Source organism: Aedes albopictus, chromosome 2 (assembly GCF_035046485.1).
Source record: "Aedes albopictus strain Foshan chromosome 2, AalbF5, whole genome shotgun sequence".
Taxonomy (NCBI): domain Eukaryota; kingdom Metazoa; phylum Arthropoda; class Insecta; order Diptera; family Culicidae; genus Aedes; species Aedes albopictus.
Window position 1 is genome coordinate 448,432,056 of NC_085137.1, and position 23,998 is coordinate 448,456,053.

Here is a 23,998-nt window from a genome sequence, read left to right on the forward strand (position 1 = left end):
GCCTGGTTACTCACGCTGGCCGTTCCTTTCATCTTCTTCTTTGGCTTTCGCCCGCTTCTGTAGGACGCTTCTTGGGCCGCGTCTCCTCGGCAGGTTTCAACCATGGAGCACGAGCCGTAGGGTGGTTTGACCGCTCCGCTACGGCTCCGGCGAGATGCATGCGTTGCCGCCAAAGAGGAAGCTGTCCGTTTGAGTGGTTGCGGTTCAACGCCCGCGTGAGGTCCGTGGTAGTCACCTGCACTTCCTCGGCCTATGCTGCGCCGTCTCGTTCTCTTCCCGTTGAACCTCCTGGCGCCTGCTCGCTGATGGGGACACCAGCTCCTCGTAGTGGCGATCTCGCAGTCCTCCTCGTGCGAACGGGTTCAACGCCGTTCCCTCTGCCTCTCCATTCTCGATCACATTATTGTTCATGGATTTAGTAGTAGTTATTATTTCTCGTGGGTCCCCTTAGGCCCGCTATTCCTCACTGCAAATGAAGAAGTCGCCAATGATCCTGGTGGTTATCTATGCAAGCAAGGAGACTACCCGAGGGTTGGGACAGGTCCTTATGGGGACTGAGCTCAGAGCCGGATCAGCCATAATCAGGAGTGTTCATCTGAAACTACTTCCACTCAGTTAGTTGCCTACGCTGGGCACAGGTCAGGAACGTATTTTAAGGCCACACCACGGTTTTATGGGACGGAAGACAGCGCCGACATTAGCACATCCACCGTTTCAAGAGGATGGAATGCCGTCGCTACCAGCTCACTTCTGCGTAGTTACCTAAGCGTGTACCAATTACAAAGCAAGATCAGGATGCCATAATCTGGAACTTACTGGCATCGTTCTTGATGTGCCCGAGGCACTCCTTGCTGGGCTGTTACACTTTGGAAGCGGTGCCGTACCGCTTGTGCAGAGTTGCTTCCGGATGTGTGGAATTTCTGAAGAGGCCTAGGAGAGCCCCACTGCTGGGCTCCTACCACGCCTTGGCTTATTCTTCTTGATCAACCCGTATGTCCCAAAGAGGTATAATTTTGAAAAAAGCTGGCAGAAACTCAATTTTTGAACATGTCTTATATGGGATACAATATATTGAGCATTCATCCGTAATACCAGGAGCACTAACTGGCATTTAAATAATTTGGAAATATTGATTTTGTTAACAAGACACAAAATCAATATGTCCAAATTGCACTGAAGCACTGAATAGCTGCTGATGGAAAAAATGCTAATTTTTTGATAAAGAATACAAACAACCACTACAAAGTAATACAATTGCTTTCAAAAGTTTATTTGTAAGTTCTTGTGTATATGAGACATCTGCAATGGAGCAATAGATCAAAATAACACTTTTGGCTTCAAAATTGACTTCACATGTTATAAGTACGATAAATTCTTACAGTTCGACTTCAAAGTGTCTCACAAATCGCTCCCCGCTATTCCCCGCGGGGAGATTCCGTTCAAATGCTCGTTTATGTATCCAGAATCGGTTTAAGAAAAATGCAACTGCCAAGAGCTGCCAAAACAATAGCGCCATGATGATATGTGTATAGTAAGATTGTATGAAAAACATCAATTTTGTTCGGATGTTGTTCGAATAAATCGTCAAAAAATTTTCATTTAAAATCAAATTGAGCGCTAAATCATGTTCTAATACATTCATATAGGGTAGGGGAAGGTGGGGTAATATGCACCCCCTAAGCAAACGTGGTGCTATAGCTAAGATTAAGATGATTTTATGGGTGTCTTGCGTTTTGAAAGTTAGTTTACTTAGTTGACTAAGAGACGCCAACTTTTGGTTCGCGTGATATTAGTTTTACTGAATCAAATTAACAATTAACAAAAAAGTGTTACGTTTTGGGTTCTGAAAAACTGTTGGGGGCAAAACGCACCTTGAGGTGGGGCAATACGACCTCTGGCATTTTCTGCTTTGGATTCTAATGAAATACCAGGCGGCTCCATCTTACTATTTACGGCAGCAAATGGAAGGAGTAGGAGGCGGATGGTAGTTAATAGGTTGATTCCATATAATCAGCGCTCAATTGCTTAAATTGCGTGCGCTTTAAATTAGACAATCTTTCCAAAGGTGGAAAATCATCGTTTTTCACGCTTTTCATTCGAATATTCTTTGCATTGTTGGGCTTGTCCGGCTCAGTTTTACGTCTAGTTTGCTTGCATCGAATGAAACTTCACTTATATAATGAAATAACGTGAGGGCTTTTTGCACCGTGGGTGCGTATTACCCCAGGTTACCCTTAAACTAGCAGACTACTATGATTTGGCATTTTTTGCCAGGTATTTTCAAATCTGGACCACTGTGTGTTTTGGTGCTCGGTAACCTCTTGGTGTCGAAGGTGGGAAATCCACACTGGTGTGTGGATATGTTTTGCTTAGAAAAGAATCCTAGGCTCCCACCTGACTCGCAGAAGGTGTTCGTCAAGACCCTGGACTCATGTCCCTGCAGGCCCAAAGAGGGCCACCATGTGGTCCGGTTCCCCCTTTCAATAACAACACCGATTTGTATGTAGGATTGAAACAATAACCTTCCACCACTTAATAATACAGTTGGCTCCATTCATGTACCTTCTTCTAGCTACCTATATTGATCTAAACAAAATGCTGATTTCGTGACCTACTTGGTGTGATGCCCCAAGAAAATGGGCATCACGAGATGGTATCGATGGACCTGTAGTCGGTTACCTGCACTGCCCTAACAAGAATGCAGCCGGTCTGTCGGTAGTACCTAGTCCGTCCCACCGCGCACCGGTGGAACTCAAACCAACCGACCACTAAGCAGAATGAGTTATGGGAAATATTTCCTCGATTGTTTTCTTTGATTTACATTTTTGAGGTTATGAAACCGGTTGGTAGAGTGTGCGGCTGCCGCCGCCCGCCACCCGTGAGCTAAGCCGGTACACCGGAATGCTAATGGCTGTTGAATGGGTCGTCGGTTAAATGGATCGAGCCGGAATGATTGTGAGGTAATTTATTTTCTCTGTTCGAATTATTAAGTGGTAATGGCGGAACAGATGGGAAACTAGTGTTTTGGGGTTGAGTGTTGTGTAGAAATAACTTTGAAAGATGTACCGTGGCTTTAGAAGACGGTCCCGGAGTTATTTTGATAAGCTAGGTGTTTTTTTTTTATTTTAGTAGCTGGAGCTTGGATAACCTCCAACTAAAATATTATAAGAATAAATGTTTTCTTTGCATAAATACATTTTCACAAACAATTTTCCACAAATTTGCCCTAGAAACCAGAAGTTTGGGTATGCCTTATCTTCAAGCTTGTTCAGAGTATAAATAAAATAAATCTCCGAAATCATTCAGAAGTTCAGATAAAGTTACGAGAAGCATCTTAAGCAGCTTTCAAGCTGCTTAAGAGGCTTATGTAGTTTATGCGTCATGCTAATGATTTTCCTTTTCTTTTCATCCTTTCAGGATAGCAATCAACCGCCAACAATCACACCGAACCAACAGCTAACACAAATGTCGCGAAAGTACCAACACGTGCAAGTTAATCTCACCGAAGGCAGCACCAGCTAGGGCACTGCACCGACACAAACCAGAAATAGGTGAGTCATTACCGTGGTTTCCGATGGTGGAATTGTGGAAAATTGGTGTATAATACGGCATTGTTAGACGAAATGGTTGATGATGCATTCGCTCGCCCATCGTGGCATCGTGAAATCCACTGAATCTGCACGAATTCATAGATGTCTGCTCTCTGTGACAGTCAAAGTAAGATGGACTTGTATGAGAAAATGAGCTATCGATGTTGAAATTTGAGTTTTGGTTAGACATATCAAAATTATTTCAAAATCATCCACCGTCGCCTGACAACACCCGGTGTGGCGGCGCCCAGCAAAAAGGTGCTAATTGAAATTCATTCCCAGAAATGGATGACCGTCGGTCGTTGTGCCCAATCGCTCACTCACTCATCGGGAAACAACTTGCTAAAGCTTCATCATTAATTTTCATTATTCGCCGCCGGCGTCACCAAGTTTTTTCAAGGATTTCGGATCTGAACCGCTGCTCTGGCGCTGCTGCTACGCTACCGGGAATGGAAATTATGCTGCGTAGATCTCATTTCTGGGAAACGGTCTGCCCTGGAGCTTCATTACCATCTAGAGGACAACGGAACGGACACCGCTACATTACATTGTAGTCAAGGCCGACGCGGTTGGATGGTGGTTCAACGAACAGGAAGCCTTCTGGGAAATATCACCCCAATTCGATTGAAAGTGAGGCTTCGCATTATGGAAGGAATAGGGGCAAACATTTCCAGAAATTTTCACTTGCCGAGAATAACGTTTTTCACAATTCGTCATCAAACAGCGCAAAACATTCCCGAGCACGAGCTCCTAGCTGAGGTTCATAAATATTGAACGCACGCAGTGCCGTGTCCTAGAATATTTCGCAAATGTATCTACACATGCATTGTCAACCTTCAATAAAATTTTCCCTATTCTGTGCACGTCGTCGCAAATCGCCATCGTCGTCTATGGGTTTTACTTCCACCCTCCCAGCCAGCAGCCCTCCCAGATCTCAGATGACCGTGAATGAAATACATTGTCGTTGCTGGCCTGGCACATGGAATAAAGCTTGCCTCAAGGTTTACCTCCTGCTTGCGTGCACTTACCCACTCCACTGTGCTAGACCTTCAACGTTCAATCGGAAATGCTGGTGAAACCGTTTCGTCGTTGGCATCGATGAGAGTACAGAGATAGAGAAGTTGCTGAATGCTCCAAAATACATTATTTGCTTAGGTAATATCTCGTAGATGCCTGGATCGCTTCCCGTAGAAGCTATTAAAACTTTTAATCAAAGCTTTCGAAGCTTTGGGTAGAAGCTTGGGAAATCTTCCCATTGAAGCTAAGAATGCATCCCCTAGAACAGTGATTCCCAAAGTGGGCGAAATCGCCCCCTTGGGGGCGAAAATAACTACAAAGGGGGCGAAAATATTAAAATTAGAAATTGGGGGGCGAAAAATCCAACAAGGGGGCGATTTACCAAAAAATCATTTCAATTAGAGTGATTTTGGGTATTTTTTGACAGTGTCGGTCTCTTCGTAAAGAGGGGGTTTTGTCATTAGAATTGTCTGAAACTTGGTCAAATAAATCAGCTTGATTAGAAAAATGTTGATGTGAATTTCGGATTCAACAGGCTTAGTATATCACTCCATGACGAATAGAACACAGCTACCAAAGAGTAGAATAAGTTCCCCTTCAAGGGGCTCTATTATTTTCAGAAGGATTCATTTAAAAAAACCTAATCTGAACTCAAGTGCATCTATTTTGGAGAATTTGGTTATGTGCTTTTCCTGAGTTATCAGCCATTAAGTGAAAGCTCGTCAGATCTCGTTTAAAATAATAGTTATTAAGTTGTACTTAATACTCGAAAACATGTTTGAAATTTTAACGTTTATGTAGTAAGAAAATATCTAACACTTTTTGTTATCTGGTATTTTTTTTAAATGAACTAATTACAGAAATCACACTTGTTGATGATCACAAGTTTGCAACAACATGGTTTGATATCATGAAAAGAACAAATAAAAATAAAGAAATACGAAACTCGTCTATCCTTGATTTGTCTCAGATGTGAATTGAAAATGCGTTTTTTTGTAGCTTTCATACATTCCAAAATATAGGCAAGCTTTAAAATACTTTCAATTTTACCAGTTTTTCAAGCTTCCTGTATTTTGAGATTTTTTTGATAGAATTTTAAACAAAAAATTTTAAATTTCATTTCAGATTCTTATGCCTTTCTCTTTCTTCGATTTTACAAATATCCCGTTATAAGAAGTTGATATCCAAGAGGACATTTTACGCCTACACTACTTGAAAGTTTTTTGTTTTATTATTTGGCATATTTATTACGGAATTATCTAATTTTGGATAAAGTTTTGATTGTCATTTCGAACTATTGGAGTTTCTTTGAGCAAACCAAGACGACTTACAAAGTTAAATCCTAATACTCTACCTTCAACTATTCCTACTTCGCCTTTTGAAAATAACTATATTTAGAAGTTACATTTCCTCAAAATTCTACCAAAAATATGGTTCTGAATGCTATTTATTCACGATTATATAGTGTGTGACGATGGTTATTATCGGCAGGTTTGTTCTCTTCGTCATGGTTTTTTTTTGTCGGCCAAATTGCCTGTAGCTTGGTTATATAATTCAGATAGGTTGGGAAGGATTTGAGCCTAACTCTTAGTTCAATGGCGTTAAAAAAAACAAGACTTAGAGAAGACAGTTGCCGAAAATACACAATTTCCCCGAATATGAATTTGAAACAGAAAGTTGAATGAGAATGTGATAATTTTTTTTGGGTGCGTGGAAACATTAAAAAAAACCCAATAAATACAGTGAAATTTTGACCTACAAAATAGACAGAATTTGTAGATTTTAACGCAATTCCAAAATTTTGAATCTTATATTAAAAAATTGAAACTTAGGGGGGCGAAAATATTTTCCAACGGCTTCAAGGGGGCGATTGCTCCGACAAGTTTGGGAACCATTGTCCTAGAAGATTGAAAAGTTTCCCCTTGGACATGGAAAGCATCTCATAGGAACTTGGAAAGCATTTACTCTAAGCTTGTACAGCTTCTCCTCGAAGCTTAGAATGCTTCTCCCAGTAGCTTGGAAAGTTTCTCCTACTAGCGTGGGAAGCTTATCCCAGAAGCTTAGAAAGCTTCTCTCAGAAGCTTGGAAAGCTTCTCCCAGAAGATTGGAAGACTTCTCCTAGTAGCATATCACAGAAGCTTGGAAAGCTTCTTCCAGAAACTCATAAAGCTTCTCCCAAAAGCTTTTTAAACAAACATACCGGAAGCCTATAAAGCTTCTCCTGGAAGCTTGGAAAGCTTCTTCCAGGAGATTGGAAAGCTTCTCCCAGGAGATAGGAAAGCTTCTCTCAGAAGCATGGAAAGTTTGTCCCAGAGGCTTGGAAAGCTTCTCCAGAAGCTTGGAAAACTCTTCCCAGAAGCTTGAAAAGCATCTCCCAGAAGCTTAGAAAACTTCTCCAGAAGCTTGGAAAACTTCTCCCAGAGACTTGGAAAACTTCTCCAGAAGCTTGGAAAGCTTCTCGCAGAGGCTTGGGAAGCGTCTACCAGAAGCTTGGAATGCTTCTACTAGAAACTTGAAATGCTTCCACTAGAAGTTTGGAATGCTTCTACTAGAAGCTTGGAAAGCTTCTACTAGAAGCTTGAAAAATTTCACCAGAGGCTTGGAAAGCGTCTGCCAAAGGCTTGGAAAGCTACTACCAAAAGCATGTAAAGCTTCTACCAGAAGCTTTGAAAGCTTCGTCCAGAAGCTTGGATAGCCTTTCCCAGAAGGTAGGAAAGCCTTTATCAGTAGATTGGAAAGCTTTTACCAGAAACTTGGAAAGCTTCTACCAGAAGCTTGAAAAGCTTGTGCTAGAAACTTGGAAAGCTTCTACTAGAAGCTTGGAAAGCTTGTACTAGATGCTTGGAAAGCTTGTACTAGAAGCTTGGAAAGCTTCTTCTAGAAGCTTGGAAAGCTTCTATTAGAAGCTTGGACAGCTTCTACTAGAAGCTTGGAAAGCTTCTCCCAGAAGCTTGGAAAACTTCTCCAAGAAGCTTGGAAAGCTCCTACAAGAAGCTGGTACGCTTCTCTCTGGGAACTTGGAAAGCATTTAGGAGAAGCTTGAAATGCTTCTTCTAGTAGCATGGAAAGCTTCTACCAGAGGCTTTGAAAAATTCTACCAGAAGCTACTACCAAAAGCAAGTAAAGCTTCTAGCAGAAGCTTTGAAAGATTCGTCCAGAAACTTGGATAGCATCCCATAGGAGCTTGGAAAGCATTTTCTCTAAGCTTGTAAAGCTTCTCCTCGAAGCTTAAAATGCTTCTCCCAATTGCTTGGAAAGTTTCTCCTATTAAAGTGGGAAGCTCATCCCAGACGCTTGGAAAGCTTCTCCCAGAAGATTGGAATACTTCTCCCAGAAGCTTGTAAAGCTTCTCCCAGAAGTTTGAAAAGCTTCTCCCAGAAACTTGAAAGGATCTGCCAGAAGCTTTGAAAACTTCTCCCAGAAACTTGGAAAGCTTTTTGGAGAAGCTTGAATTGCTTCTCCTAGTAGCATGGAAAGCATATCACAGAAGCTTGAAAAGCTTTTTTCAGAAACTCATAGCTTCTTCCAAAAGCTTTCCAAACAAGCATACAAAGCTTCTCACAGAATCTTGGAAAGTTTCTCCCGGAAGCCTTGAAAGCTTCTCCTGGAAGCTTGGAAAGCTTCTCCCAGGAGATTTGGAAGCTTCTCCCAGGAGCTTGGAAAACTTCTCCTGGAAACTTGGAAAGCTTCTCACAGAAGCTTGGAAAGGTTCTCCCAGAAGCTTGGAAAGTTTCTCCCACATGCTTGGAAAACTTCCCAGAAGCTTGGAAATCATTCTCCCAGAAGCTTGGAAAACTTCTCCAGAAGCTTGGAAATCTTCTCCAGAAGCTTGGAAAACTTCTCCAGAAGCTTGGAAAACTTCTCCAGAAGCTTGGAAAACTCCTCCCAGAAGCTTGGAAAACTTCTCCAGAAGCTTGCAAAACTCCTCCCAGAAGCTTGGAAAGCTTCGTCCAGAAGCTTGGGAAGCTTCTGATGAAAGCGTGGAATGCTTGTACTAGAAGCTTGGAATGCTTCTACTAGAAGCTTGGAAATCTTCTATAAGAAGCTTGAAAAACTCTACCAGAGGCTTGGAAAGCTGCTACCAGAGGCTTGGAAAACATCTACTATAGGCATGGAAAGCTACTACCAAAAGCACGGAAAGCTTCAACCAGAAGCTTGAATAGCCTCTGCCAGAAGGTAGGAAAGCCTTTATCAGAAGGTTGGAAAGCTTCTACCAGAAGCTTGAAATGCTTCTACCAGTAGCTTGGAAAGCATCTTCCAGAGGCTTGGAAAGCTTCTCCAAGAAGCTTGTAAAGCTTCTCCTAGAAGCTTGGGAAGCATCTCCCAAAAGCTTGGTAAGCTTCTCTGTGGGAGTTCAGAAAGATTCTTCCAAAAACTTGAAAAAGTTCTTCCAGAAACTTGGAAAGTTTCATCAAGAAACTTGGAAAGCTGCTCCAAGAAGCTTCAAAAGCTTCTTCTAGAAGCTTGGAAAACTTCTTCTAGAAGCTTGGAAAGTTTCTCTCAGAAGCTTAGAAAGCTTCTCCCAGAAGTTTGGAAAGCTTGTCCCAGAAGCTTGGAAAGCTTCTCCCAGAAGCTTGGAAAGCTTCTCCCAGAAGTTTCGAATATTTTTTCTAGAAGCTTGGAAAGCTTCCTGTTTTTGCATATCTTTTCTCTGATGCAGGTAGAGCTTCCCGTAAATGATTTCGATAGAACCGGATAGAGTTTTAAATAGAAGCTTACAGAGCTTCTCGTAGAAATCTCAAAGAGATCCTTGAAAGCAGCTTCGAGAGGTTCCCATTGAAGCTGGCAGAGCTGCTCATAGAAAGAACATTGTTTCTTGTAGGGAGCTCGTAGAGCTCCTCGTTGGAAGCTTGCAGAATTTCTTGTAGTAAGTGTTTCTCGTAGATGGTTGCCGAGCTTCTCTTGAAAGCTTTCACAGCTTCTCGTAGAAGCTTGTCCCAAGTATCAAAACTAGCCGAATAACAGTTTCTTAAGCTATAGTTTGCTTTAGGGGGGTTTGTTCCACTCTTGTACAACAAAAATGTTGGTTAGGTAGAGCTTTTCGAATAAGTTTGAAGAGGTTCTCATAAAAACTTAATGTGACCTTAGGTAAATTAAAGGTCAGGTAAAGATACTTCTTCAGAAAGCACCGAAGAGTTTGTTTTGCAAGCTCCGATTATTCGATCTTATACTGTACGCTTCAAAGGGCCCATCATATGACCCTCGAAAGTTGTATCCTGAAAGCTTGGAAGAGGCTTATTTTGGGATCTTTTTTTGAAAGCTTCAAAAAGGCGTTATTATTTTGGAAGCTTAGAAGAACATCCCCTGAAAACTTCAAAAAGACGTCTCCTGAAACCTTTGAAGAAGTTTTTTTGGGAAGCTTCGAAAAAAGGCTTATTCGGCAAACTACGATACAGCTTGTATTGGAAGCTATACAGCGGATCCTCCTGGAAGCTTTGCAGAGGCTTCTCGAGGAGGTTTCTACCTAAAAGGTTGAAGAGGCTTCTCCGGGAAGCTGCGAAGATGCTTCACATGCACGCCCTGGACTGTCTTAACACTCAGTAGCTGAGATATCTAATAGACTACTAAAAGAAATGTCCATCTCCACTAACCTCGTCTGGGCCATTGGTGTAATCCAAGGTATAAAGACCAATTGGCAATAGCTACACACTCAAAACAGATTTGCGGGCTCGGCAAAATCGCGCACAGCCGTCCGCTCAGCAAAATCTTTAACTAGTATCTCAGCAAAAAGTGACGTTTGTTAGCTGACTCTCAGCAAAACGATTGCCGACTATCAGCAATGAACTGTCAAAATTGCTGAGATCCCGGCAAAATAGTTGTTTGCTGATTGCTCGGCTGTGCGAATCTCGGCAAAAGTTTGAAAAAATGCTGATATCCCGGCAATCTGAATTAAGTGTGTAAGGTCATCCATATCATCAAAATAGTTTAGAGAGTTGTTCTTCAGATCTCGAAACGAAGTAACGGATGCACCTCAGAGTATGTAAATTCTATGACCTGGTATTGCACACTTGTTCGCAGATCGTAGTCCTGCCATAGATTATCCAAACCATTCTGAAGTTTGGGCCGTCAGATCAGCGATGATACCAAAATGTGGAGATCGTTGCTGCTTTAACGTACTCCTTGAATGTTTCGATGTATCGAGGAGTAGATAATGAGTCCCAATCTATATGAGAACGGCCAGGAGTTTCTTTCAGCTCAGTTTTGATTACGCTTTGAACTAAGAATTCATCAAGAATAAGTCATGAGTACTTAGAACGTGGTATTATATCCAGAGTTCATTAAAAGCTTCAAAAAGGCGTCTCCTGACAGCTTTGAAGAAACTTTTTTGAGAAACTTTAAGGAGGCTTATCCAGAAAACTGCGAAGAGGCTGTGAACCTTTCAACACAGGGGATTTTCTTGGAAGCTTCACTGAGGTTTCTCTCGAAAAGGTTGAAGAGGCTTCTCCAGAACGCTTCGAAGAGTAACTGAGATTATACAAGACTATTAAAAGGATTTTCCACCTGTACTGACCTTGACCTGGGTAATAGATGTGATCCAAGGTATGAAGACCAATTTCAAGACCATTATTGGTAATATCCAACGTCATCCAAAACAGTTTAGAGTGAATTCCTTTAGATCTATATTCGAAACAAAGTATCGGCTGTATCTCGGACTAGGTAGAACACACTCTTATATCATCGTATTGCACGCTTGTTCACAGATCGTAGTCACGTCCTAGATTATCCAAAACATTAGGAAGTTTGGACCTTCAGATCTACATTGATAGAAAAAAGTTTCGAGTTTATCGCTGCTTTAACGCGCTCCTGAAACGTTGCCTATTTTCGACGATTAGACAACGAGTTCAGCTCTATGTATTTGAGATCGGTCGGGAGTCGCTGTCAGTTCAGTTTGGATAAAATTTTGAACTATGAATTCAACAAGAGTAAGTCATTGAGCGTGGTGTTATATTCAGAATCCCCTGGAAGCTTCAAAAAGTCATGTCTGGACAGCATTGAAGAAGCCTTTTTTGTTCAGGGTTCTCCTCAATGCTCCAGAGAAGCTTATCCTGGATACTACGAAAAGGCTTCTCTTGGAAGATTCACAGAGGATTCTCTTGGAAGCTACGCAGAAGCTTCAGAGTGCCCTTCTGTACTAAACTCATTCGGGTTATTGATGAGATCCAAGGCATTAAGACCAATTGCTAGACCATTGGCAATATCCGAGGTCATCCAAAATAGTTTAGAGTGTAGTTCCTTAGATCTACCAGGTCCTCGAAACGAAATATCGGGTCCATCTCAAGCTAGGTTGAATACACTCTTAAATCATCGTATCGCACACTCGTTTGAAGGTAGTAAGCACGACCTAGAATAGACTATCCAAAACATTCTGAAGTTTGGTCCTTCATATCTAGACCGCAGCTTTACGCACATCTTCCATTTCTTGTTCTCGCCTTAGTCCAACTCTGTCTGAATCTATTTGAGATCAGCCGGGAATAACTTTCAGCGCAGTCAGGACTAAGTTTCGAACCAAGAATTCACTAGAACTATTTCAAGAGTTAAAAGAACGTGTTACCATCAGAATCAATAGCCTACCATAAACTAGAGTTGACTCTGTTTGGTAGCTGAGACACAAAGTAAACTATTTATAAGCCAAAAGAAAAAGCCAACAAAGAAAAGTAAAACGCCAAGCAAGAGTCCGCAAATTTAGGTCAACGACCTTGACAAATCGTTTCAAGTTCTGTCTGGTTTCAGCTCGAAAGGGGCAGCTGTGGCACGGGGCACGACGATGGTAGATATAAGCGTGGAGGGAGGGTGAATCAGCAAAACAGGCAAACGACGACGACGACGATTGCTATAAACAGGCGATGGCGACCAGTAGTGGTGGTGGGACTGCTTGACTGACTGCACTGACGTCATTTTTGTGGAAAGGAGAAGTTTGGGGGTGTGTGTGTGAGTGTGTGCGTTCGCGTGGTTATCAATGACAGGTGATGTTTGTTTATGGGTTCTGTCTCGGGGAGCGATGTGATTGACGGTTGTCACATGATCCCTGAATGGAATTGGCAGGGGTTTGAAAAGGGAAGTTATATTGGTTTTTGGGGATATTTCGACTTGATTGGCTCACGGGTTTGGGCTTGGGAAGGGCAGTTATATTGTTTTTTGAGGAAATTTCGACTTGATTGGCTCATACTATTTTTTTTCTTATTTGTACTCTGGCTACCTCCGAAGCTTCCTGGAAGCTCCGAAATGCTTTCATGGAAGTTCGTTTTACTTAAGATACTTCTCTTGGAAGCTTCGAAGAGGCTTCTCTCGGAAGCTTCGAAGAGGCTTCTCCCGGAAGCTTCGAAGAGGCTTCTCCCGGAAGCTTCGAAGAGGCTTCTCCCGGAAGCTTCGAAGAGGCTTCTCCCGGAAGCTTCGAAGAGGCTTCTCCCAGGAAGCTTCGAAGAGGCTTCTCCAGGAAGCTTCGAAGAGGTTTCTCCCAGGAAGCTTCGAAGAGGCTTCTCCCAGGAAGCTTCGAAGAGGCTTCTCCCAGGAAGCTTCGAAGAGGCTTCTCCCAGGAAGCTTCGAAGAGGCTTCTCCCAGGAAGCTTCGAAGAGGCTTCTCCCAGGAAGCTTCGAAGAGGCTTCTCCCAGGAAGCTTCGAAGAGGCTTCTCCCAGGAAGCTTCGAAGAGGCTTCTCCCAGGAAGCTTCGAAGAGGCTTCTCCCAGGAAGCTTCGAAGAGGCTTCTCCCAGGAAGCTTCGAAGAGGCTTCTCCCAGGAAGCTTCGAAGAGGCTTCTCCCAGGAAGCTTCGAAGAGGCTTCTCCCAGGAAGCTTCGAAGAGGCTTCTCCCAGGAAGCTTCGAAGAGGCTTCTCCCAGGAAGCTTCGAAGAGGCTTCTCCCAGGAAGCTTCGAAGAGGCTTCTCCCAGGAAGCTTCGAAGAGGCTTCTCCCAGGAAGCTTCGAAGAGGCTTCTCCCAGGAAGCTTCGAAGAGGCTTCTCCCAGGAAGCTTCGAAGAGGCTTCTCCCAGGAAGCTTCGAAGAGGCTTCTCCCAGGAAGCTTCGAAGAGGCTTCTCCCAGGAAGCTTCGAAGAGGCTTCTCCCAGGAAGCTTCGAAGAGGCTTCTCCCAGGAAGCTTCGAAGAGGCTTCTCCCAGGAAGCTTCGAAGAGGCTTCTCCCAGGAAGCTTCGAAGAGGCTTCTCCCAGGAAGCTTCGAAGAGGCTTCTCCCAGGAAGCTTCGAAGAGGCTTCTCCCAGGAAGCTTCGAAGAGGCTTCTCCCAGGAAGCTTCGAAGAGGCTTCTCCCAGGAAGCTTCGAAGAGGCTTCTCCCAGGAAGCTTCGAAGAGGCTTCTCCCAGGAAGCTTCGAAGAGGCTTCTCCCAGGAAGCTTCGAAGAGGCTTCTCCCAGGAAGCTTCGAAGAGGCTTCTCCCAGGAAGCTTCGAAGAGGCTTCTCCCAGGAAGCTTCGAAGAGGCTTCTCCCAGGAAGCTTCGAAGAGGCTTCTCCCAGGAAGCTTCGAAGAGGCTTCTCCCAGGAAGCTTCGAAGAGGCTTCTCCCAGGAAGCTTCGAAGAGGCTTCTCCCAGGAAGCTTCGAAGAGGCTTCTCCCAGGAAGCTTCGAAGAGGCTTCTCCCAGGAAGCTTCGAAGAGGCTTCTCCCAGGAAGCTTCGAAGAGGCTTCTCCCAGGAAGCTTCGAAGAGGCTTCTCCCAGGAAGCTTCGAAGAGGCTTCTCCCAGGAAGCTTCGAAGAGGCTTCTCCCAGGAAGCTTCGAAGAGGCTTCTCCCAGGAAGCTTCGAAGAGGCTTCTCCCAGGAAGCTTCGAAGAGGCTTCTCCCAGGAAGCTTCGAAGAGGCTTCTCCCAGGAAGCTTCGAAGAGGCTTCTCCCAGGAAGCTTCGAAGAGGCTTCTCCCAGGAAGCTTCGAAGAGGCTTCTCCCAGGAAGCTTCGAAGAGGCTTCTCCCAGGAAGCTTCGAAGAGGCTTCTCCCAGGAAGCTTCGAAGAGGCTTCTCTCGGAAGCTTCGAAGAGGCTTCTCCCGGAAGCTTCGAAGAGGCTTCTCCCGGAAGCTTCGAAGAGGCTTCTCTCGGAAGCTTCGAAGAGGCTTCTCTCGGAAGCTTCGAAGAGGCTTCTCCCGGAAGCTTCGAAGAGGCTTCTCCCGGAAGCTTCGAAGAGGCTTCTCCCGGAAGCTTCGAAGAGACTTCTCCCGGAAGCTTCGAAGAGGCTTCTCCCGGAAGCTTCGAAGAGGCTTCTCCCGGAAGCTTCGAAGAGACTTCTCCTGGAAGCTTTGAAGAGGCTTCTCCTGGAAGCTTCCAAGAGGCTTCTCCTGGAAGCTTCTCCTAGAAGCTTCAAATTGGTTTCTCTTGAAAGCTTCCAAAAAGCTTCTCATGAAAGCTACGAAAACGGTTCTCCCAGGAAACATGGAAGTGACTTTTTCTAGAATTTTACTAGGAAGCGTGGAAGAGGCTTATTTTGGAAGTTTATATACTAAGAAGCTAAGAAGAAAGTTCTTTTGAAAGTTTCGTAAAAGATTCTCAAGGATGGTTTCTCCTGATTTCCTAGAAACTTTTTCTGCAAAGGCCTTTCCACGGATGATACGATAAGCGTTTTCTGTAAGTTTCTTCTGGAAGCTAAAAGAGGCATTTTTCTATTTTTATGTCCCCTCATGTCAGCTGATTAGCAATCACGTAGCATCTGAAGACTGTCTAAACTGAGTTATCAGTCTTTCAAATCTCAATCCCAGCTGAATACGTGCATTTCCATCCACCAGCTGATGTGCTTCCAATTATCCATCACGAACAAGGGGGTTTCTTTCCAGAGAGTTAAAATTGTGCTCTTCCTCCTCCGCAACTGCACACTCGTAAGTGTGCCCGTTACCTGCGCTCGAAGGCTTATCTTATCAGGGACAAGCGTGCTACCATTTAATTATTCGCTTCACTGATTTCTCACGTTTCATACACACAACGGAGCCTTGCACATGGTACGGCGTACTGCTCCCCAGCTTCTGATTCTACGGTTGAAATAGAGAAGAGACCATCTCGTCAGTCTCCGCGTTGCATTGATATGAGTTACACTCTCAGATCGGAAAACCGATTGATAACAACTGATTCTGATAACGAACACACGCCCCACGACCGGGGGCTACTCCCCCACAGCAGTCTAGCCTTGACCTTTATCAGCTGACTTGGGCAAAAAATAGACCGCGCTTCGCCAATCGCCATCACCGCTAAAGGGAACGAAGGTGTGAGTGTGTAGTTGTGCGCCTTGGAATATCTCATTCCGTTTGTTTGCGATCACTCATCCCACGCGCGCGTGCTATTCCTGTGCACTATTTGCACAATATAATCAAAGGTGGCCTCGACCGGGTGAAGCCGTGTCGACGGGTACCTACGCTGAATAAATTAGCAGCAGTTCTATCAGCGCTTCTTCCGCGCGCTCTCCACGCGCGCGGGCCACTATCTGCTGGAAGCCGGCCAAGTCGATGAGCTGCGAGGCGAGATGTATTGAAGGTACGCTTCGTCGTCGTCATCTGCATATTACAGTTCATGCATTTATAGCCGCGGCGAGCGCTATTCGATCGTGACCCGTCCCGTGTTCAAGTGGTGCGATTCGGTTTTGCTTTTTTTGTTCTACCAATACGGGTCGTCGCGATAGAACCGGTTCCTGAAGGATTTCGGTTCACTGCCTCTTTAGCGACGGGGTCGATGGCGAGGCGACCAGTCCGTCAGTGTTGCCAAGTTTCTCCCCTAACAAATGATTAAATTTCAAGGGCAACACCTCGATCAACAAGTGCTGGCTGACTGACACCCGCGGTCTTCTTCACCATCGTAGCTCGTCCACACTCGTCCAACCTTGAAGAATCCGGATCGTGTTACTCTTCTTTTGTTGTTGTTCCCTAATTCGAAATCAAGCTTAGTCTCAGGTAGAGAAATAGGTATGTAGGGGATAAGCGCGACGCGACGTTAAACGACTCTTCCACGCAAGAGCGGAAAGTTCGGATAAGTATCAGTCGCTGCGCGACTTCTTCGTCGCAGTATTCCTACGACCAACCGGTTGATTCGTCGACGACCTCGATCCTTTTTCTCGCAGTTAGGTACCTATACCTCCTAATGTCAGCTCCGCGCCTGCCTGCCAGCCAGAAAACCTAAAATTTATTTTTCATCTTTTTTTAGACTTCTCCGCTTTTCGGTCGGTCTTCGTGCGCTCTGCAGTGCTCCTCTACCGTGCATGCACCGCCTACTTCCCGTCCTTCTCGGATCTACTTCTCCTCGTTGCACACGAGCACTGAGCTGCCCCGTTCCCGTTGTCTCTCGCCCTATCGCAAGCGCTGGCTGGCTGGTTGCTGATGCGCCTGAATTAGAGGTCAATGATCTTTGGCGCTGCACTTTTTCCCCCTCGTCGTGTCTGCGGTCGTTTCTCTCCCTCTCCATCCACCCATTCTGTGGCTGTGGCAGTGGCTTGATGAAGGCTAAACGGTCGGTGTTGCTGGCTGATGGCGAATGCTGCACTTCGTCGAAGCTCGTCATTCTTCCTCTCTGCTTTCCTAATTGCAATTTTCGGTGGCTATATCCATCAGCACCGCGCAAGCTAAACAAACTTGATATCCTATATGAAGTGCAGTGCCAAATTTGGACATTCTCGTACCTAAGAGTTTCAATTATGTGGGCAGAGGTTTACTTCGTTCTATGAGCTAATTCCCGTCATATCAGATGGAAGATAACCAATAATTAATGATATCCAAACTTTCCTTTGCCAATGACTCATTATTGCGCATTTAGTTCGCCACTGGACTGCGCACTTAGTCTTCATAAGTGCGAAAACGTAAATAAAAGTGTGCGATTGCATCAAATCAAGTTGATGTCTTCGGCGCACTATTTCTATGATTTATGCTGAATAAGTGCTCCGAACACACCGACTTGATTTGTTGCAATCGCGCACTTTTATTTACGTTTTCGCACTCTTGAAAACTCGTGCGATAGTCCAGTAGTGAACTAAATGCGCTATATATGGAAGCAAACATATGTAGACTGTCAATAACCAGACTCCATAGCAGTGGAATCGAATAAGTACGCAAAATCTCACGTTTCAATTTCAGACCATTTACGACTTCACATTTTTTCCCGTTTTGCGTATGCCGAAGGCAACTGCACCAAAGCAATAGCTAGCCGAATTATTCTTCATCACCATTCAATTTTCACTTATCCAGATTCACTTATTGAACTGACCTTTAATTCACAACTCCACAAAAGCTCTGTGACTGTGACACTTTAAAGTTGGATTTCACCAAGGAGAATACATTTTACTAAGGTGGCGCAGATAAACATTGCAAACCACTGGTTGTCTCTTCCATTCTTCTGGTGTTCTTATGGAACTGAAATAGTGACGTCACTATTTCAGTTGCATAAGAACACAAGAAGAGTGGAAGAGACAACCAGTGGTTTGCAATGTTTATCTGCGCCACCTTAGTAAAATGTATTCTCCTTGGGATTTCACTGCTGCAGCATGCAGTAAAAGCTGCTCAATTATTGAAATATATTGTAAACAATAACTTGTCTTCGTCCCAGGAAATATGCAGGCAAATGTGTGCGTGGATTTTCTGCATACGAAACATCTGGTTTCACAACCACAGAGAGAAATATTCCTTCATTGCACTGTGTTGGTGTTTAATGATCTGATGGGCAAAACTATTATCAGCTCAACAAAAATATTAACAGAAACATTTTGGTCGTTCTTTGAAAGCTACATTTATCTCAATTTAAAAGCTTTTTGTTGTATTTAATTTGAACACATGATTTGATTAGATTTGTGAAGAATTTGACCGACTTTTCGAATTCACGACTACGGCCAAATCATAATTTTTGATAACCGTCACGTAGAAGGTGTACCCGGAATTGAATTCAGGCTGTGCCCGAAATAGACGCAAACTTGACGAAAACAAAATTCGAGGGACAATTATTGGAATATGCTTAGAAATCGATTCATAATATATTCCGTAATACCTCTGAGGTTTTCTCCCGAACTTATCCCGGATTATTCCTTGTAAGTATTTCTAACTGAATTTCTCCATGTAATTCAACCGCAATTCCATTTTTGAATTGCTACTTACTTACTGACTTCTTCCTGCGATTTCTCCCGCATTTTATCTTTAAATTCCTTGAGGTTTGTTGGAGCTTCTTCGTAGACTTGTCCAGGAGTTTCCCCTGTGTGGTGTGGGCCAGCCTATTGTTCGGGCCAGCCTATAGAGTCACTGACATTGCTGTATAGGGCACTGCATTGCTTTGATTTTGTATGGGATTTTGACGTTTCTTGGCCTTGTTGTTTACACAATTTCTGTAAGAGTGAAAGAGAAAGAGAGAATTTCATGCAGTGTCCTATTGGTGACAGCCTTCACTCCATCGAGAGAGCCAGTCGGTTCTATGCAGTCGAGCATGCAGTTCTATGCAGTCGAGGTGGTCGGTCGCGCGCAGCATGCTGGGTGATTGCTTGGAGTTATCCGCAATTTCCACATCCCCCAAAACACTAAAGTTCCTTCTGGAATTTTTCGGCGATCTTCCTGGGATTTCTGAGAGTTGTTCATGAGATTTGTAGCAGAGTTCCTACCCGAATTTCTGCAAGATTTTTAGCGGGGTTTCTGCAAGAACTCTTCCCGATATATCTTCTAGTTTTTCTCGGGCGATTTCTTCCAGAAACCCTATCAAAATTCGCCTAAAATGCCTTGTAGATATCCATTTGTGTTTTTTCCTCAAAACTTTCCAGCACAGTCTCCAGGGATTTTTTCGGTACTTCAGAAGCATTTCTTTTCCGAGTTTATGTTAGAGTTACTCACCAGGTTCTCCAGTAGTTCCTGTGGAAGTTTTTCTTAAAAACTTTGCAGACTTCTAGGGATTCGTAAGCTTGGTCTTAAGAAATAGCAATGAAGAGTCAGAGAGAGGCTTTTTCATGAGTTTCGGATGGATCTCAGGGGGTTTCAGAAGGTTTAACTAAAATTTTAGGGAGTTCCATGAAATTTGTTTTTGTTGGAACACACACACACATAAGCTTTTAGGAGGCTCAGGGGGTTCCGGAGGACTTTTAAAGGAGTTTTAGGGGAGTTTCAAGGAGGTTATATGGGCTTAAGGCACTGACCGTAAACAACGTAGACTCGTTTTTTGGCCATCTCAGACCCCTTCGCCCTGCACCCCTCGTATGTTTTTGTACACTCAAAGCTTTCAAAATTTGTATGGATCATAGGGCTTGGTCCGACCCCCTCCCACCTAGGAGTCTACGTAGTTCATGGACAGGCCCTGACGGGTTTCAGATGTTTTATTCAATTTTAAGGTTTCAGTTTAAAGACAAGGTATTTGAAGTACGTAGCTCCAATTTTCTCGAACATAAATCTAGAGAACCGTCAATCGTATCTGGCTGAAATTTTAACTTGATGCTAGCTTCCGTACAGTAAACATTGTAAAAAGAGTTACATTTTCAGCTAGATTTGTTTGACGGTTCTCTAGATTTGTGTCCGAGAAAATATGAGCTGTGTACTCCAAATATCTTGTCCTTAGGGCATGGAGAGAATTTAAGAGTTGTTGAGAGGGTTTCAGGGGGTTTCAGCAGCTTCCAGGTGGTTTTTAGAGACATTTTGAGGGGTTCCAGGGAGTTTCGGGGGTATGAAGCGTATCAAAGCTAGTCTCAGGAAGTTCCCGGGATTGCAGTTGGTTTGAGAGGATATTCTGGAACGCTTCATGGGGTCTCATGGGGGCTTTAAGTGTGCTCAGTAAGATTCAAAAAGAATAATAGGGCTTTCAGCGGGTTTCTCGGGTGTTTCAGGTAGATTTTAGGGGAGCTCATGGGTATCTAATGGGGTCTCAGGGGCGTATCAGAGAATCTTAAGGGGGCTCAAGGGGACTCAAGGGGGCTCAAGGGGAATTCAGTGGGTTGCAAGGGCTCTATAGGATTTCAGGGGGTTTCTAGAGATTTCGAGGTATTTCGAGAGAATTTCAGGGGCATCCATGAAGTGTCAGCTCTTCAGGGAGTCTCAGGTTGATTCAGGAATTTCAGGGGATGCTAGAGAATTTAGGATGGTTCAGAGGGATTCATGTTTATTAGGAGAATTCAGGTACGACGTTACTTACCTTACCGGTCAGACTAAGGTCTGATTGACCTCTGCTGACATGGTAGTCGTCTCCATTTTACTCGATCCATGGCTGTGTGTCACCAGTTCCGCATTCTGCGTCCTTCGATCGTCCTCCATTTGATCGACCCACCTAGCACACTGCGCACTACGTCTTCTTGTACCGGTAGGATGACTCTCGAGAACCATTTTAGTCTTTAGAGCGGTCAAAACTAAAGCATGTTTTCTACGCTCGACGTTGCGATTGTATATTCAATCTTCTTCAAGAGTTCTATAACAGAATTGGGCTGAGTTACATTAATAAAGATACACATAATCACATTTGCTTATGGTTAGTTCTTGGTCTGGTGGATTGTTTTTGATAATTTTCGTCAAGCTTTTGGAGTTCATCAATTCCCTAAAATTATTTTTCAAAACGAACACATTAGACATCTCACAATATTCAAAATATAACATTCACTAACTATTTTACTGGACAAAACGGAAAAACTTGGCAACGGTTCACTACTTTGTCTTGTTTCTCACTATTGTAACTATTTTACGTTTTCAACCGTCATTTTGTAATACTATTCTATAGAAGTGGGTCAAATATTGAATACAAGTTTAGTGGGTTAAATTATCTATTGTGTGTCATTGTCAGTAGTGTTCGTCAGATTATTACTTGCCTGTCTATCTACATGATTTGTTTTGATTTTTGTCTTTAGTGTATGTAAAATTCCTGCATATCAGTCACAGTCGCTTCGTTTGTTTACTGTTTTTCGGTGTTGATGATATGCCACACTTCTAAAACAGGGAGAGTGGAGCACTGTCGATGTGAATCCAGTATCTCCATACGGTCCAAAGCGAAGCGATGGTTGTTGTCGGCCGAATGCAGTAGGAGAGACCGATTTCATAGCTGTTGTAGTTCGAGTCGTTGTTGTTTTCGTTGATGTCATTCATAAGTTTGTCGCTCTTATGGTGTCCCAGTCTCTTCTTCAAACAAGTGTTTGTGAGGCCAACGTAGCTGGCATCGCAGTCTTCACAGGGGATCCTGTATATCACATTGTTGCGAAGCTCCGATGGGATGCGATACTTGGTTTGCGTAAACAGGCTCTTAATGGTAAATTCATTCCTTGTTGCTAGTCTTGTGTTTGGATAGTCAGCTTTGAAAACTTTAGCCAATCGACCACTAAGCATGTTAACGTGTACCATGGGTTTGTAGATGACCTCACCATTGTTGGTAGTGTTAGCTCTACTCGCTGTTGTAGAGTGTTGATTGATGAGGCAATGTCGTAGGGATCTCGGATAGTGTTTTTTTTTTGAAGATGTTGGTCAATAATGTTGTTTATGGATGTCTAGGGGAGATTCATACTTAGCATCCTAACCCGTTTCATGAAGTTGGTAACCATATTGATCTTCATATGCAACGGGTGGCTGGACAAGTAATCCAAGAAACGGCATCGATGCCATTGGTTTACAGTACCATTCCGTTTTTATGGACTGATCTGGTAGACGAATAAGGACCATGTCCAAATATGGAAGCCGATTGTCTTGTTCTATCTCAAAAGCGAACTGTATGTTCGGGTTGTAATTATTGAACACATTCAGTTCTTCTAACACCCTATCTACCGGTAGAGCTAGTATGAGATCATCTACATACTTTTTTATGACCGGGAACGGAAAGTTGATTTTAGCCATCACGCTGTTCATCAACAATTCCATGACCATATCTGAAATCGTGGGAGATAAAGGGTTACCCATTGCTGTTCTGACCGCTCTAAAGACTGAAAGCCGAAAAAGTCTCCTGGTACAAACTCCCAACAGTCGAAAACATCCAAGTGAACCATTTTAGTCGGGATGCTATCCGACATCCTGTTGACATGACTCGCCCACCGTAGCCTCCTGAACGATGGTTGATACTCTCAGCAGCTGATGCAGCTTGTGGTTCAGTCGCCTTCTCCAACTCCCGTCTTCCTTCTGCACTCCGCCGTAGATGGTCCGCAGCACCTTCCGTTCGAAAACTCCGAGGGTGAGTTAGTCCTCTACACGTAGAGTCCATAATTCGTGCCCATAGAGGACTACCGGTCTAATCAGCATTTTGTAGATAGTTAACTTCATGTGACGGCGAACTTTGTTCGATCGTAGAGTTCGACTCTGAATTTCTCTGCTAGTGTCGTTGTCGGAGGTCATCATTGAGCCCAAGTACACGAATTTTTCAACCGCCTCGATCTCATCACCGTCGATAATAATTCGGGGTGGCAGACGCGGTGATTCCTCCATGGGGCACTTTGCCATCATGTACATTCTCTTCGACACAATAATGACTAATCTGATTCGCCTAGCTCCAATCTTTAGTCGGATGTACGTTTCCGACATCGTTTCAAATTTACGATCTATAATGTCCATATCATCAGCGAAACCAAACAGCTGAACGGACTTCGTGAAAATCGTTCCACTCGTGATTATCCCCGCTCTGCTTATTGCACCCTCTAAAGCAATGTTGAACAGCAAGCACCTTGCCGTAACTCTCTGCGTGTTTCGAAAGGACTCGAGAATGTCACTGATACTGGAATTACGCACATCACTGAATTGATCAATCGTTTCAGTTTGTCCGGGAATCCGTATTCGTGCATAACGACGTTTAAGGTCCTGAATCGCTATGAAATTCACCTTACACTTCTTGAAACGCCTTTAAAAGGGCTTTTAACTCTGTAAAACACATCTAAAACCCCATAAAATCTCCCTGGAATGTCCCTGAAGCGCACCTAAAAGTCGTTGAAACACCCCAGAAACCTTCTGCTTTTGGGGTCCCCTGAAACCTTGAGTTAAGCCGTAAAATTTGAACAGGAAACTCGTTACCGACTTGCGATTTTCCGTGTCGGATGGCCAGTCGGCGTCCACGAATCTCACATATGGTTTGCTGTCTACATTTTTCTTGATCTGTAGTCCACCATGGTAGCGGTCCCTTTGAGGTACCAAACAACCCACTTCAGTGCTTGACAATGAATTCCGTTGAGAATTGCTGGAATCTGCCAAGTTAGTTGACCGGGTAGCGCAAATCCGGACGAACGCAGAGCATCTGATGCATTAGACTGCCCAGCCACTCCCGATACGGTTAATTTAAGGTCTCTACACTTCGGATTGAAAGCGAGTCTCATCCTCAGGTTATTTTCACTTCGTCGCAGTATTTCATGTCGAACTCATCGGAAAGGCTGCCTTTCAGCTTTTCAGTTGTTCGAATGTTCCGTCGCCTTCATGTTTCGCCACGTAGAGACAGACAATAGTCGTAGTTAGACTTGCGGAATTCCAGTTTCTGTAGAGTTGCGTTAAACATCTCGTTCCAGAAACGTGATGCCCGTAT

The 23,998-nt window shown here is 43.9% G+C and overlaps 1 protein-coding gene across 1 annotated transcript in view; it reads left to right on the forward strand.

Moving 5' to 3' along the window:
- The window catches only part of LOC109410008 (nascent polypeptide-associated complex subunit alpha, muscle-specific form), a 140,070-nt gene that overhangs the window by 90,376 nt on the left and 25,696 nt on the right, over positions 1–23,998 (forward strand). Inside the window, exon 2 of the mRNA XM_029870000.2 lies at positions 3,418–3,551. The gene's annotated coding sequence lies outside the window, so the exon portion shown is untranslated. The remainder of the gene's footprint in view (positions 1–3,417; positions 3,552–23,998) is intronic.